General features: G+C 45.5%; 1 long non-coding RNA gene across 1 annotated transcript in view; it reads left to right on the plus strand.

Moving 5' to 3' along the window:
• The first annotated feature begins 8,089 nt into the window (after positions 1–8,089).
• Positions 8,090–13,840, plus strand: part of LOC147019177 (uncharacterized) — a 68,748-nt gene continuing 62,997 nt past the window's right edge. Inside the window, exons 1-2 of the long non-coding RNA XR_015062668.1 lie at positions 8,090–8,217; positions 13,672–13,777. This is a non-coding gene — a long non-coding RNA (uncharacterized LOC147019177). The remainder of the gene's footprint in view (positions 8,218–13,671; positions 13,778–13,840) is intronic.

The raw sequence follows: 13,840 nt of genomic DNA on the forward strand, positions 1-13,840 counted from the left end.
AAGTACTGCAATACTGATGTTCAGATACTGGAGCTCAGATGATAGCAGAGACAGACAGATGATCATCCTTTTTTTTAAAGTGAGGACAGGCACCCACCCAAATAGACCCCCTCTCGTTAACACGAGGAGACCACCGTCTGGTGGGCAACACCTCATCACCACCCCGACGCACACCACCACAACGCGACCCAGCAGTTTTGCCCTGTGGTTTCCCCGCAAGATCAATGAATAAGGGTCCTGAAGGCTTTGCCCCAGTCATGTCATCCGGTAAAGCAGCCCATATGAAAGGCAGCTGCTCAGGAGGTACTCACACAGAGTGGGTTCTTCTTGGTTTGATTTGTGTTTTCCTGCATGTTGCAGAATTAACTATTTTATGGTGGCTGGAGTGCAAATCCTGCCACCAACCTCCTCGGAATGGCTAGACCAACTGCAGGAGGATGTACGCACAGTTGGGCACTCGATATGGATGGTCGTTGGCTCACAAGGAGCTCCTCCACCCTTTGACAGGTTTTGTTTTTAATCCTGCTGGGTGTCCAAATCCGTACACGCTCTTCACCAGGAAACAATGCGCCACCAACCTGACCATGAAACAGGTTAGTACAAATGTACATCTTACCTGGAGCAAGATCGAATCTGGCCTGACCTGACAATAAAGTAATGAACTTCGAACACTCGGTTGAGCGCATACCTCCGCGAGGTTGAACAGTTTACATTTTGTATCCCACTGATAGGTCGGATCTGCATCTGGAACATTCGTATCACACACGGGAATCGAATCAGCTTGTTCTTCTCACCTGCCCAACTGATCCACCTTGTTTTGTCATAATCTGCCCACAACTTTTCGAAATGTCATGCTATATATCGTTTGGGCCCCATCTCTCAATGGTGAGGAATGACTTGAAAATTTGAAATATTTCTTGTGTCCCTATCCGGATCTTGATCTTTGTGAAAATCTAATCAATTCGTCCTTGTCACACACCCAAGCAGTCCACCAAGTTTTGTCATAACTCGTCCTAAACTTTTTGAGATATTGTGCTATATATCGGTTTAGCCCTCTTTTTCAATGGTGAAGAATCCCTTAAAAATTCTCAGATCCGGACCTGGATTCGAATCGTCACCAAAATCGAATCAATTCATCCTTATCACACACCCAATCAATATGTCCACCAAATTTAGTCTGAATCCATCCATAACCTTTTGTGATATCATGCTCACAGACAGACAGGGGTGAAAACGTGACCTCCATCATCCACCTTTGGTGACGGGGGTAACAAGAGACACCTTCAATGTAGCATTTTTTGAAACAGGCGTGACTGCAAACGTCTTAAAAAGTTTTTTTGCAATCGACACAGGGATTCATTATTGTAACTAAAGAACGATACACAGGATATGGTTAAAAGTGTTCAAATCATGATCACTATTGCATATAACTTATGACATAACTCCGACACCGGATGTGGGCGAAGGTTACGTTTTCACCCCTGTCCATTTGTCTGTGAACAGGATATCTCAAAAAGTTGTGCATGGATTCGGACTAAATCTGGTGGACAGATTAGGTGTGTGACAGGGATGAATTGATTCGATTTTGGTGAAGATCCGAATCCGGATCTGAGTATTTTAAAGGGATTCTTCACCATTAAAGGACATCCTTCGGAGGGTAAAACAAAATATACAATCATAGATTAAGTGTGCTAACCATCATGACAAAAGTAACGTTGACATTTCGGACATTAACCCTTCGTTTGAGCAATAAAGGTTTTGGCTTATTTTGAAATGTGAGTTGGCCTGTTTATGTTCGCATCGGAACCCCCTCGGCCCTGGCGCATGATGTGCAGAACCGAGGTTACAATCTCATATGCCCTATCATATGTGCTTGTCCATTATATCCTGAGATATTTGTGATTCTTGTAAAAAAACAACAAAAATACACTGATCTTAATAATAAACATAGGGCAATACCCCTGGGTGCTCACCTGGTAGCAGCTGGATAAGGCAACCAGGGAACCACTGGTAGGTGTCAATGACCCACAAAATATGTAACGGAGAAGAAAGTAAATACCTATGGATTTTTTTTTAATGCCATTAACAAACTTTGGAACATCACGGGTGATGAGGGTGGTGATCAAGTTTCAGCGGAATTGTGTGTGTGGTTTCTTGGAAGAAAGCAAATGCATATTTTGGGGGGCACCCCCCCCCGTACACCCCCTTAGACCTAAATCTTTATAATGCTTTTCAACAATCTTTGATATGTCACCGGTGATGAAGGCTGTGGTGAAGTTTCGGAGAAGAAAGAGAATACATATTTTGGGGGGAATCCCCCCCCCTTACAACCCCTTGGACCCCGATTTTTCTAATGTCATGAAAAAAAACCCTTGGTACATCACGGGTGATGAAGGTTGTTCTCAAGTTTCATCAGAATTGTGTTTGTTGTTTTGGAGAAGAAAAAGAACATATTTTGGGGGCAACCCCCCCCCCCCACCTTACAACCCCTTAGATCCCAAATTTTCTAATGTCATGAACAAACTTTGGTACATCATCGTTGATGAACGTTGTGGTGAAGTTTCATTGGAATTATGTGTGCAGTTTCTGAGAAGAAAGCAAATGCTTATTTTGGGGGGAAACTCCCTCCCACCCCCATACACCACCTTAGACCCCGATTTTTTTCAATGATGCGAACAATCTTTGGAACGCCATGAGTGATGAAGGCTGTGGTGAAGTTTCATCAATATTGTGGGTAGTTTCAAAGAAGAAAGCAAATACATATTTTGGGGGACAACTCCCCTTTTCACTCCCTTAGACAATGATTTTTCTAATGTCATGAATAAACTTTGGTACATCATGGGTGATGAAGGTTGTGGTCAATTTCATCGGAATTGCATGTGCAGTTTCTGAAAAGAAAGCAAATACCTATTTTGGTGGGGGGGGGCCCTCGTAGACCCCCTTCGGGCCCGATGTTTTTTTTAATGCCATGAACAATCTTTGGTACATACACGGTGATGAACGTTGTGGTAAAATATAATCGAAACCGTGTGTGTAGTTTCAAAGAAGTTGCAAGCATATGTGGTGGATCGGACGGACAGATGACACGCCATCCCATAAACTCCCCGAAACGAAGTTCCAGGTGAGCTAAAAGTAGGACCATGAACCCGTAGCTTGAGCGCTGGCCTAATGTTGTAACCCACATTTGGTAGCATTCTGACTGCTGGGTCTGGAGAAGTAGATTTTGGAAGAGATATACTAAGTTGGCCATTTTGACCTACTTTGAGTGATGTGATGTTTTGGGGGTGATGTTTTGGGGGTGATGTTTTCGGGGTGACGTTTTTGGAGTGGTTTTGGGGGTGATGTTTTCGGTGTGGTTTTCGGGGTGATGTTTTTCTGGGTGATGTTTTTTGGGGTGATGTTTTCCGCGGTGATGTTTCGGGGTGACGTTTTCGGGGTGACATTTTTGGAGTGGTTTTGGGGGTCATGTTTTTGGGGTGATGTTTTCGGGGTGATGTTTTCAGCGTGGTTTTCTGGGTGATGTTTTTCGGGGTGATGTTTTTCTGGGTGATGTTTTTCGGGGTGATGTTTTTCGGGGTGATGTTTTTCGGGGTGATGTTTTTCGGGGTGATGTTTTTCGCGGTGATGTTTTCGGGGTGATGTTTTCGGGGTGACGTTTTCTGGGTGACGTTTTTGGAGTGGTTTTGGGGGTGATGTTTTTCACGGTGATGTTTTTCGCGGTGATGTTTTCAGCGTGGGTTTCTGGGTGATGTTTTTCGGGGTGATGTTTTTGGAGTGGTTGTGGGGGTCATGTTTTGGAGGTGATGTTTTCAGCGTGGTTTTCTGGGTGATGTTTTTCGGGGTGATGTTTTCAGCGTGGGTTTCTGGGTGATGTTTTTCGGGGTGACGTTTTCGTGGTGATGTTTTTCGGGGTGATGTTTTTCGGGGTGATGTTTTTCGGGGTGATGTTTTCAGCGTGGGTTTCTGGGTGATGTTTTTCGGGGTGATGTTTTTGGAGTGGTTGTGGGGGTCATGTTTTGGAGGTGATGTTTTCTGGGTGATGTTTTTCGGGGTGATGTTTTCCGGGGTGATGTTTTTCGGGGTGATGTTTTTCGGGGTGATATTTTTCGGGGTGATGTTTTTCGGGGTGATGTTTTTCGGGGTGATGTTTTTCGGGGTGATGTTTTTCGGGTGATGTTTTTCGGGGTGATGCTTTCCGGGGTGATGTTTTTCGGGGTGATGTTTTCAACGTGGGTTTCTGGGTGATGTCTTTCGGGGTGACGTTTTCGGGGTGATGTTTTTCGGGGTGATGTTTTTCGGGGTGATGTTTTTCGGGGTGATGTTTTCAGCGTGGGTTACTGGGTGATGTTTTTCGGAGTGATGTTTTTGGAGTGGTTGTGGGGGTCATGTTTTGGAGGTGATGTTTTCTGGGTGATGTTTTCTGGGTGATGTTTTCCGGGGTGATGTTTTTCGGGGTGATGTTTTTCGGGGTGATGTTTTTCTGGGTGATGTTTTTCTGGGTGATGTTTTTCTGGGTGATGTTTTTCTGGGTGATGTTTTTCGGAGGGATGTTTTTCGGGGTGATGTTTTCTGGGGTGATGCTTTCCGGGGTGATGTTTTTCGGGCTGATGTTTTCAGCGTGGGTTTCTGTGTGATGTTTTTCGGGGTGATGTTTTTGGAGTGGTTGTGGGGGTCATGTTTTGGAGGTGATGTTTCCTGGGTGATGTTTTTCGGGGTGATGTTTTCCGGGGTGATGTTTTTCGGGGTGATGTTTTCCGGGGTGATGTTTTTCGGGGTGATGTTTTTCGGGGTGATGCTTTCCGGGGTGATGTTTTTCGGGGTGATGTTTTTCGGGGTGATGTTTTTCGGGGTGATGTTTTTCGGGGTGATGTTTTCAGCGTGGGTTTCTGGGTGATGTTTTTCGAAGTGATGTTTTTGGAGTGGTTGTGGGGGTCATGTTTTGGAGGTGATGTTTTCTGGGTGATGTTTTTCGGGGTGATGTTTTCCGGGGTGATGTTTTTCGGGGTGATGTTTTTCTGGGTGATGTTTTTCGGGGTGATGTTTTCTGGGGTGATGCTTTCCGGGGTGATGTTTTTCGGGGTGATGTTTTCAGCGTGGGTTTCTGGGTGATGTTTTTCGGGTTGACGTTTTCGGGGTGATGTTTTTCGGGGTGATGTTTTTCGGGGTGATATTTTCAGCGTGGGTTTCTGGGTGATGTTTTTCGGGGTGATGTTTTTCGGGGTGATGTTTTTCGGGGTGATGCTTTTGGGGTGATGCTTTCGGGGTGATGTTTTCGGGGTAATGTTTTTCGGGGTGATGTTTTTCGGGGTGATGTTTTTCGGGGTGATGTTTTTCGGGGTGATGTTTTTCGGGGTGATTATTTTCAGCATGGTTTTCTGGGTGATGTTTTTGGGGTGATGTTTTCGGGGTGATGTTTTTGGAGTAGTTTTGAGGTCATGTTTTTGGGGTGATGTTTTGGGGGTGATGTTTTCAGCATGGGTTTCTGGGTGATGTTTTCTGGGTGATGTTTTCTGGGTGATGTTTTCTGGGTGATGTTTTTCGGGGTGATGTTTTTCGGGGTGATGTTTTGCGGGGTGATGTTTTTCGAGGTGATGTTTTTCGGGGTGATGTTTTTCGGGGTGATGTTTTTCGGGGTGATGTTTTTCGGGGTGATGTTTTTCGGGGTGAATATTTTCAGCGTGGTTTTCTGGGTGATGTTTTTCGGGGTGATGTTTTCGGGGTGATGTTTTTCGGGGTGATGTTTTTGGAGTGGTTGTGGGGGTCATGTTTTCAGCGTGGTTTTCTGGGTGATGTTTTTCGGGGTGATGTTTTTCGGGGTGATGTTTTCCGGGGTGATGTTTTTCGGGGTGATGTTTTTCGGGGTGATGTTTTTCGGGGTGATGTTTTTCGGGTGATGTTTTTCGGGGTGATGTTTTTCGGGGTGATGTTTTTCGGGGTGGTTTTCCGGGGTGATGCTTTCCGGGGTGATGTTTTTGGGTGATGTTTTCAGCGTGGATTTCTGGGTGATGTTTTTCGGGGTGATGTTTTGCGGGGTGATGTTTTTCGGGGTGATGTTTTTCGGGGTGATGTTTTTCGGGGTGATGTTTTTCGGGGTGATGTTTTTCGGGGTGATTATTTTCAGCATGGTTTTCTGGGTGATGTTTTTCTGGGTGATGTTTTTCGGGGTGATGTTTTTCGGGGTGATGTTTTTCGGGGTGATGTTTTCCGGGGTGATGCTTTCAGGGTGATGCTTTTCAGGGTGGTTCTTCGGGTGATGTTTTTCGGGGTGATGTTTTTTGGGGTGATTATTTTCAGCGTGGGTTTCTGGGTGATGTTTTTCGCGGTGATGTTTCGGGGTGTTGTTTTTCGGGGTGATGTTTTTCGGGGTGATGTTTGTACAAACAGCTCCTGCACGTGAAAGATATACTGTCCCAAAACCTTTGTTAAAAGTGCATACTGTACATGTATTTATTTTATATTTATTTCAATGTCGCTAAAAACATGTTTGAACCAAAAAGAGATGGAATTTGTTTGAAGTTTGAGACTCGCATATGACATGTACTGTATTTGTTTAATTTTTTTCAAACTAAGATATCGAGAGAAGTTAAACTTTAGCAGAAGGAATGCGCATCAAGTGACTTTCCTATCAAGATAAATATTGTTTTGGAATTACAATTTTCCGTTTCCTCCTGGGTGTTGGGTTCATGGTGTAGGTTGGGGGGGGGGGCAGGGGGGGGAGAACGAGTAGCAATTCGAGGGTAATAACAGCAAAACACACTCAAACAGGCAGAACTCAAACTAACACATAGTATGGACACAATGCATTTTATCTGCACTCGAAAATATTTTAACACACACACACACACACACACACACACACACACACACACACACACACACACTCACTCACTCACTCACTCACTCACTCAATCACACGCACTCTCACACATACACACTCACTCACACACGCACTCATTCTGACACACGCACTCACTCAGATACACACACACACACACTCACTCACTCTGACACGTATACACACACTCACTCACTCTGACACGTATACACACACTCACTCACTCTGACACGTATACACACACTCACTCACTCTGACACGTATACACACACTCACTCACTCTGACACGTATACACACACTCACTCACTCTGACACATACGCACACACAGACACACACACACACACACACACACACACACACACACACACACACACACACACACACACACACACACACTCACACTCCTCCCACCTTGTACTCAGACTCGAACCCCTCATTGTCCCCGCCCGCCCGGATCTGCTCCACGCGCCGCACGAACTCACGGAGGGTCCGCGTGTCCATCGCCGAGAGACGAGTCGAACAGCTCACCTCGGTGAGAGTGTCCGCACCCGGAATGTCTCGGTGCGGAAGTTCATCAACTTCCTGTTCTTGGTCCGGAAACCGCCGCACGAAACACCGCACTGTCCGTATGGCAGAGTTCCTCACTTCGTCTTCCTCTATGAAGAACCACCACCACCACCAGCATCATGGTTACTGATCGTTATCCGTCACTTCGTCTTCCTCTATGAAGAAGCACCACCACCACCACCACCACCACCAGTGTCACAGTTACTGATCGTTATCCGTCACTTCGTCTTCCTTTATGAAGAAGCACCACTACCACCACCACCACCACCAGCGTCATAGTTACTGATCGTTATCCGTCACTTCGTCTTCCTCTATGAAGAAGCACCACCACCACCACCACCAGCGTCATGGTTACTGATCGTTATCCGTCACTTCGTCTTCCTCTATGAAGAAGCACCACTACCACCACCACCACCACCAGCGTCATAGTTACTGATCGTTATCCGTCACTTCGTCTTCCTCTATGAAGAACCACCACCACCACCACCACCACCACCAGTGTCAGTTACTGATCGTTATCCGTCACTTCGTCTTCCTCTATGAAGAAGCACCACCACCACCACCACCAGCGTCATGGTTACTGATCGTTATCCATCACCTCGGACTTGTAGTGTGTTTTCTCTTCTCGAGAACAGCATCGCGCGTGGAAACGCTGCAACGATCCAAGCTCCATTGGGGACAACGATCATCTTAATAAGGATCAATACGTCTCTGTCGTCGTCGTCGTGGGTCGCACCTCGTACGGGCCACACGGTTTGAGTCGATCGATGATCGTGGAGAGTTCATTGACTATTTACATCGCAGTGTCGATCGGTAATTACTCTCGACGACCCTCGACTCCACGATTGAACGGAATTGTCAATGGAAAAGGGATAACACGAACTCGTCACAACTCTTTGTGGACAATTTTCGCGGACAAGACAACAGCAGCTTTAATATTTAGTTTAAAATGAACTAATGACGCATTTTGTTAATTCAGGATCCCGTTGGTCGAGCGCGGTAGTCTTTTATAAGCCGGCTGTCTGCATCGTCCATCGCACGGTGTCATTTGTGCGCGAGAAGGTCATTGTGGGCTGGTGTCCTGTAATCCCCATTCATTCTCACGATGGTTGTGCTGTTTAATTTTCTTCATTAAATACGAGCACGGGTGTCCGGCATTGCCAAGCAACGCTGGGTCCCTCTTCCTGCCCCTTCTCCTCCCTCCTCCCACCCCACCTCTCTGCTGGAGGCCACAAGTTACCTGTAAAATGTAAATAAATCGTGTGTTTGAAACATATCTACGTCATGCACAGGTACTTGTACTGCCTTTAGAAACACAGTTACCTTGTGAAACGTGAAGCATGGTCCATGAGGTGTGTTATTAATCCAATCACATACACTATCTGAGGTTGGAACACCAAACCGCTGTTTGTGCTCACAATGCAACCGTGCCTTACTGTGCCTTGTCTTACCTTGCCTTACTGTGCCTTGCCGTGCCATGCCTTACCTTGCCGTGCTCTCATAAGGATTCTGGGTTTATTGAGCATTCATTGAATTCCTCTAAATCTAAAGGGTAAAGGTACACCGGAATGCTGACAACAAAGCACATGCCAGGGGCCCGCAGGCATCAGTCATATTGTTACGGATCTGGCAGCCATATTGCACACAGAGAGACAGCAATCCCAAAGCTTAGTTATTTCGATAAGTATGTGTTTTCAGTTAGAATCCCCCCTTTGTCTAATGGGATTATTTATAAGATAAAGAGACAAAGTTATAGAGAAAAATAAATAACTAAATAAAAATAAAATAAAACAAGAGCGCAAGTGAGCACAATATACGCCCGAACAAGAAGGTATATACAGAATTGTGCTACGACATGGAAAACAGCATACTGGTTGCCATGACAACCACTTTCGATTAACGAATGTCGTGACACACCGTCTCCACAGTCTATACCTATGTACCAAATATGAAACGTGAAAGTTAACAACTTTGGGAGTTAGAGGGTGGACAGGAACGGATGGAAAACAGCATCCTGGTTGCCATGGCAACCACTTTAGATGAACGTATGTCGCAACACACCGTCTCCACAGTCTGTACCTATGTACCAAATATGAAACGTGAAAGTTGAAAACTTTGGGAGTTAGAGTGCGGACAGGAACGGACGGACGACCGGTATCACATAATTCGTCTCGATATACAGTAGACTGGGTGTAAGTCGGCAGCGTGTAACTCGTCACTTCGTCTAAGTCGGCAGCCTCAAAAAGTCCCGAATTTATCTCATGTTAAATCCCTTTGAATAAAGGGTCATCCCTCTGTAAGTCGTCATTTCTAAGTCGTCACTTCGTCTAAGTCGTCAGATGTTGTCCATTCCCACGTAATGGAAACTCAAGTAAATTACCACTCCTAACTCGTCACATGGAACTGCTGCCTCGTGAGAAGCCCAATTTCATGGAATCGTGATGCTCGCTCATTGGTGTACACAGCCAGTGATAGGCTATTTATAACAGCGTACACACGTTGATCGCACTGCAGGCAGGACAATGGCGACTTAGCGTAAGATTACAACTAAAACCTACCAAGAAAAATACGACATTATCCAGTTTAGCGAGGCAAATCCACTGATGAAGAAAACAGACATAGCTGAGAAGTTGGACATCAAACGGCAGACATTGAACGATATCTTGAAGAATAAGGGCTAGATATTTGGACAAGTGGAGAAGATCGCGAGGCCGGTGGGAAGTGTGAAATGTGTGAAATGTGTGTCCTTTGAAGATGTCGATGACGCACTCATCATCTGGTTTCGGCAAATGTCGGCTCAGCCAAATATTCGGTTTCGGCCGATTCGGCCAAATATTCGGCCGATACTGTCTTTCGGTGGAGGATTGCCCAGCCAACATCATGGAATACAATGACCGGTTTGAATGCTTTCTCATGCACCAGATGCCCAAGAGTTTTAGGCAGTCAAATATAACGGATTACTTCGCGAAGAAGTAAAGGATCGATCGAGCTCAGTGTTGAAGTCCGATCATGGTTTTATATTGGCTTGTTTTGTACATTACCGCACTCACTTACACATCGGCATTGAGTGGTAATCATCACCATGATGACTGTGCGTCATGTAATTTGTCACCAGACCATCACCGATGGTATACGAGTTGTCTTACAGAGTTGTTCATTGTCTTTACTTTTGATAAACTGATTCATGAATTCCATCTTTGCTTGATCACTTTCCAACTCACCCCCACCTATGCCCCGAGGATTGTGTTTTCCTTTTGGTACAATAGCCGGCTCTCACACATATGTGTCCAGGCCACGCGCAACTTCATCCTTCACCCCACAGTCATCATGAATGTTCGCATATGCTTAAGTCGTCACATTTCTAAGTCGTCACTTTTTTTCTCGGTCCCGATGGTGACGACTTACGCCTAGTCTACTTTATATGTGTGTGTATATATATATATATATATATATATATATATATATATATATATATATATATATATATATATATATATATATATATATATATATATATATATATATATATATATATATATCGGGTGTATAATAAAAAGGGGCTAAATTTTGTTGTTTTCTGGTTGCAAACTAAGGGAGTGAGTATGGACAGAGACAGGCAAAGGTGATAGGTTGGGGGGAGACAGTGGGGTAGGTCCGAGCCTGTCTTCAGAGCGGCCGGCACCACCGCACTCCCTCCACACAACCTAGGACCAGACTAGAGGCCGGCCAGCTTCATATGCCAACCTGTTTTCGTGCTGTATCTCTGGTCCGCATTTGCCATGCCTCGTTGCCTGCCTTTTGCTTTGACCCCATGCCTGCTGCCCTTATTTGCATTTGCCCCTGTGTCAACCATCTCACCATGCGTGCCAGGACCATCTCCAGTGTTTTGCAAGGACTGCCCTGCAGGCAGCCTCACCACAGGGACTGCATTGCACAGCCCGTGCATCGTTTTGCGTCCATCCATTCAAAGGAGCCAGGGACTGCATTGAGCAGCCGGCTACCTCCCTGTTCTTGCATAAAGGCCACTTCAAATGGCCTGTGGGACGGCGCATGGCCTGCCGTGTTAGGGTGAGTTGCTTCCAGCAGCTGGGGTATGAAAGGAACACCCAAGGGGGACCTTTTGAGCAGGCCCTGAGGACGACTGACCTTCAGCCGCTGTGCACTCACCCACATGAAATGACTGTTGACTTGCTGTGCTTCTCTCCCCACAGATAACAGGTCCTGGGCCATGGTTAGTGTAAAGAGATAAGGTAAAATTGTAAATATTTTGCAACCGACCTGTTGTTTGTCTTCGCGCCGGCAATGTAGTTAACTTGTCCGTGTGAGTCTGTTAGTTTAGTTACGCAGCGCGCTAGGTAATTTATTTTTGGGACGTATAAAAATGTTTGGGGGAAGGGTGGAGGTGGGGAATTGAGGACTTAAACTCCCATTTTATATCATGTGGTATTTCCACGGATCCCTGCAAGTAATAATGATCATAATAATAAGAATACAAACACAATGTTCATTTCCTTTGTAGTTCCCAATGCCAAACATTCATTTGCATCACAATGTAAAACAGCTCACCCCACTGTATGTCGGTGCTCGGGTTTCTCTCATCACATTGCTGCAGGTGATGGTATTAAGGTTCTGTGAGTAGGTTTTGGAATTTCATGGCACGAGGTCAAAGCAAAGGATCTGCTGCTCCTCTCCCTGTGCACACAAGTTCACTTCAAGTTCCTCCATCAGAAAGACATGACATCAAATAAGCGTCTCCACTACTACGGAAACATCACACACACACACACACACACACACACACACACACACACACACACACACACGCACTGACACATACGCACACACTGACACATTGACACACACACACACACACACACTGACACAAACACACACACACACACACACACACGCACACACTGACACAGTGACACCCACACACACACACACGCACACACACACTGACACATACACACACACGCACACACTGACACATTGACACACACACACACACCCACAGACACATTGACACACACACACACTGACACATTGACACACACACACACTAACACATTGACACACACACACACACACACACACTGACACATTGACACACACACACACACACACACTGACACATTGACACACACACACTGACACATTGACACACACACACTGACACATTGACACACACGCACACACACACACACACACACACACACACACACACACACACACACACACACACACACACACACACACACACACTTTATGTTGAAGATAGAGCGAGTTACAGGTGCTTAAAATTTCTCAAATAACACAAAGGCTCAAGATCAACAGAGTTTGGCTTTTAAACAATTATTTTTCCGTTCCATCTTCCCATGTAATGCCACCATTCCACCACTCCCACTACTTTAATGGCTACAATTAATCCCACCTTGTTTGAGGATCAACAGTGCGGAAAGGCACGTCTTTCATGAACCGGCTGGCCAGGCCTGATGATCGACAGGATGCTGATTTGGGAAGGAATTTGTAATTGGTTCAGGGTGCCGGCGATAACTCACCGACTCTTCAGGAAACACACCGTGACATATTTAACATCCACCAACTAATGCTAGCAGATGGGACACCCGGCTTAACATCCATCCATCTATGGGACGGCAGGCTTTGCAGTGGAACACCCAGCAGTGCAGGTGATATCGTCGGTTTGTGGATCGAATACACAAAAGACAACTCGAAGGTTCTTGCGCAACCTTTACACTGCACTATCGTTTCGGACCCGTCTTACCGATGATCAGTCTCAATTGCAACAAATTCTTTGCTGATTGGTAACTCATTAAAGTGTGGAAAGTTACAAGGGGAAGTTGGAAATATTCCCACTTTTTCAAAAAGTGTTAAATCAGAGGCAAAAGCAAGACCGGCATTCCAATGACGTCATGAGACACATATTTGGGGGAAATGTCTGAGTGGCTGAAAACTCTGCAGAAAAGGAATTGCATCAGGGTAGCTTTTATGGTTTGAACTTTAAAACTGCTGGAAACCCTCCCTCCCCCCTCCCCCCCGCCCCGGTGCCCTTTGACCTATCACTATTTTTGACCCCCCAATCTTTCATATTGAGATACCTTATGAATAGTTTAGATTGTTTTTGTGTTGTGGTTTCATTTATACAATTGTTGAGTTTTGTTTTTTTTTTTCTCAGGACTTGTTACCTTCACTCACCGAAGGTGGACGGAGGTTACGTTTTCACCCTGTCTGTCTGTTTGTGTGCAGGATATCTCAAAAAGTTGTGGATGGATTCGGATGAAATTTGGTGTAGAGGGTGCAAGGATGCATTGATTCGATTTTGGTGAAGATCGGAATCCGGATCCGGACAGAGGTATGCGCTCCACCGAGTGCCCTTTCAGTTACCTCCGGCACCGAAGGTGAAGGAAGTTATGTT

This window comes from Eptatretus burgeri, chromosome 10, assembly GCF_056783735.1.
Source record: "Eptatretus burgeri isolate ZD-2024b chromosome 10, Ebu_testis_v1, whole genome shotgun sequence".
NCBI classification, from domain to species: Eukaryota; Metazoa; Chordata; class Myxini; order Myxiniformes; family Myxinidae; genus Eptatretus; species Eptatretus burgeri.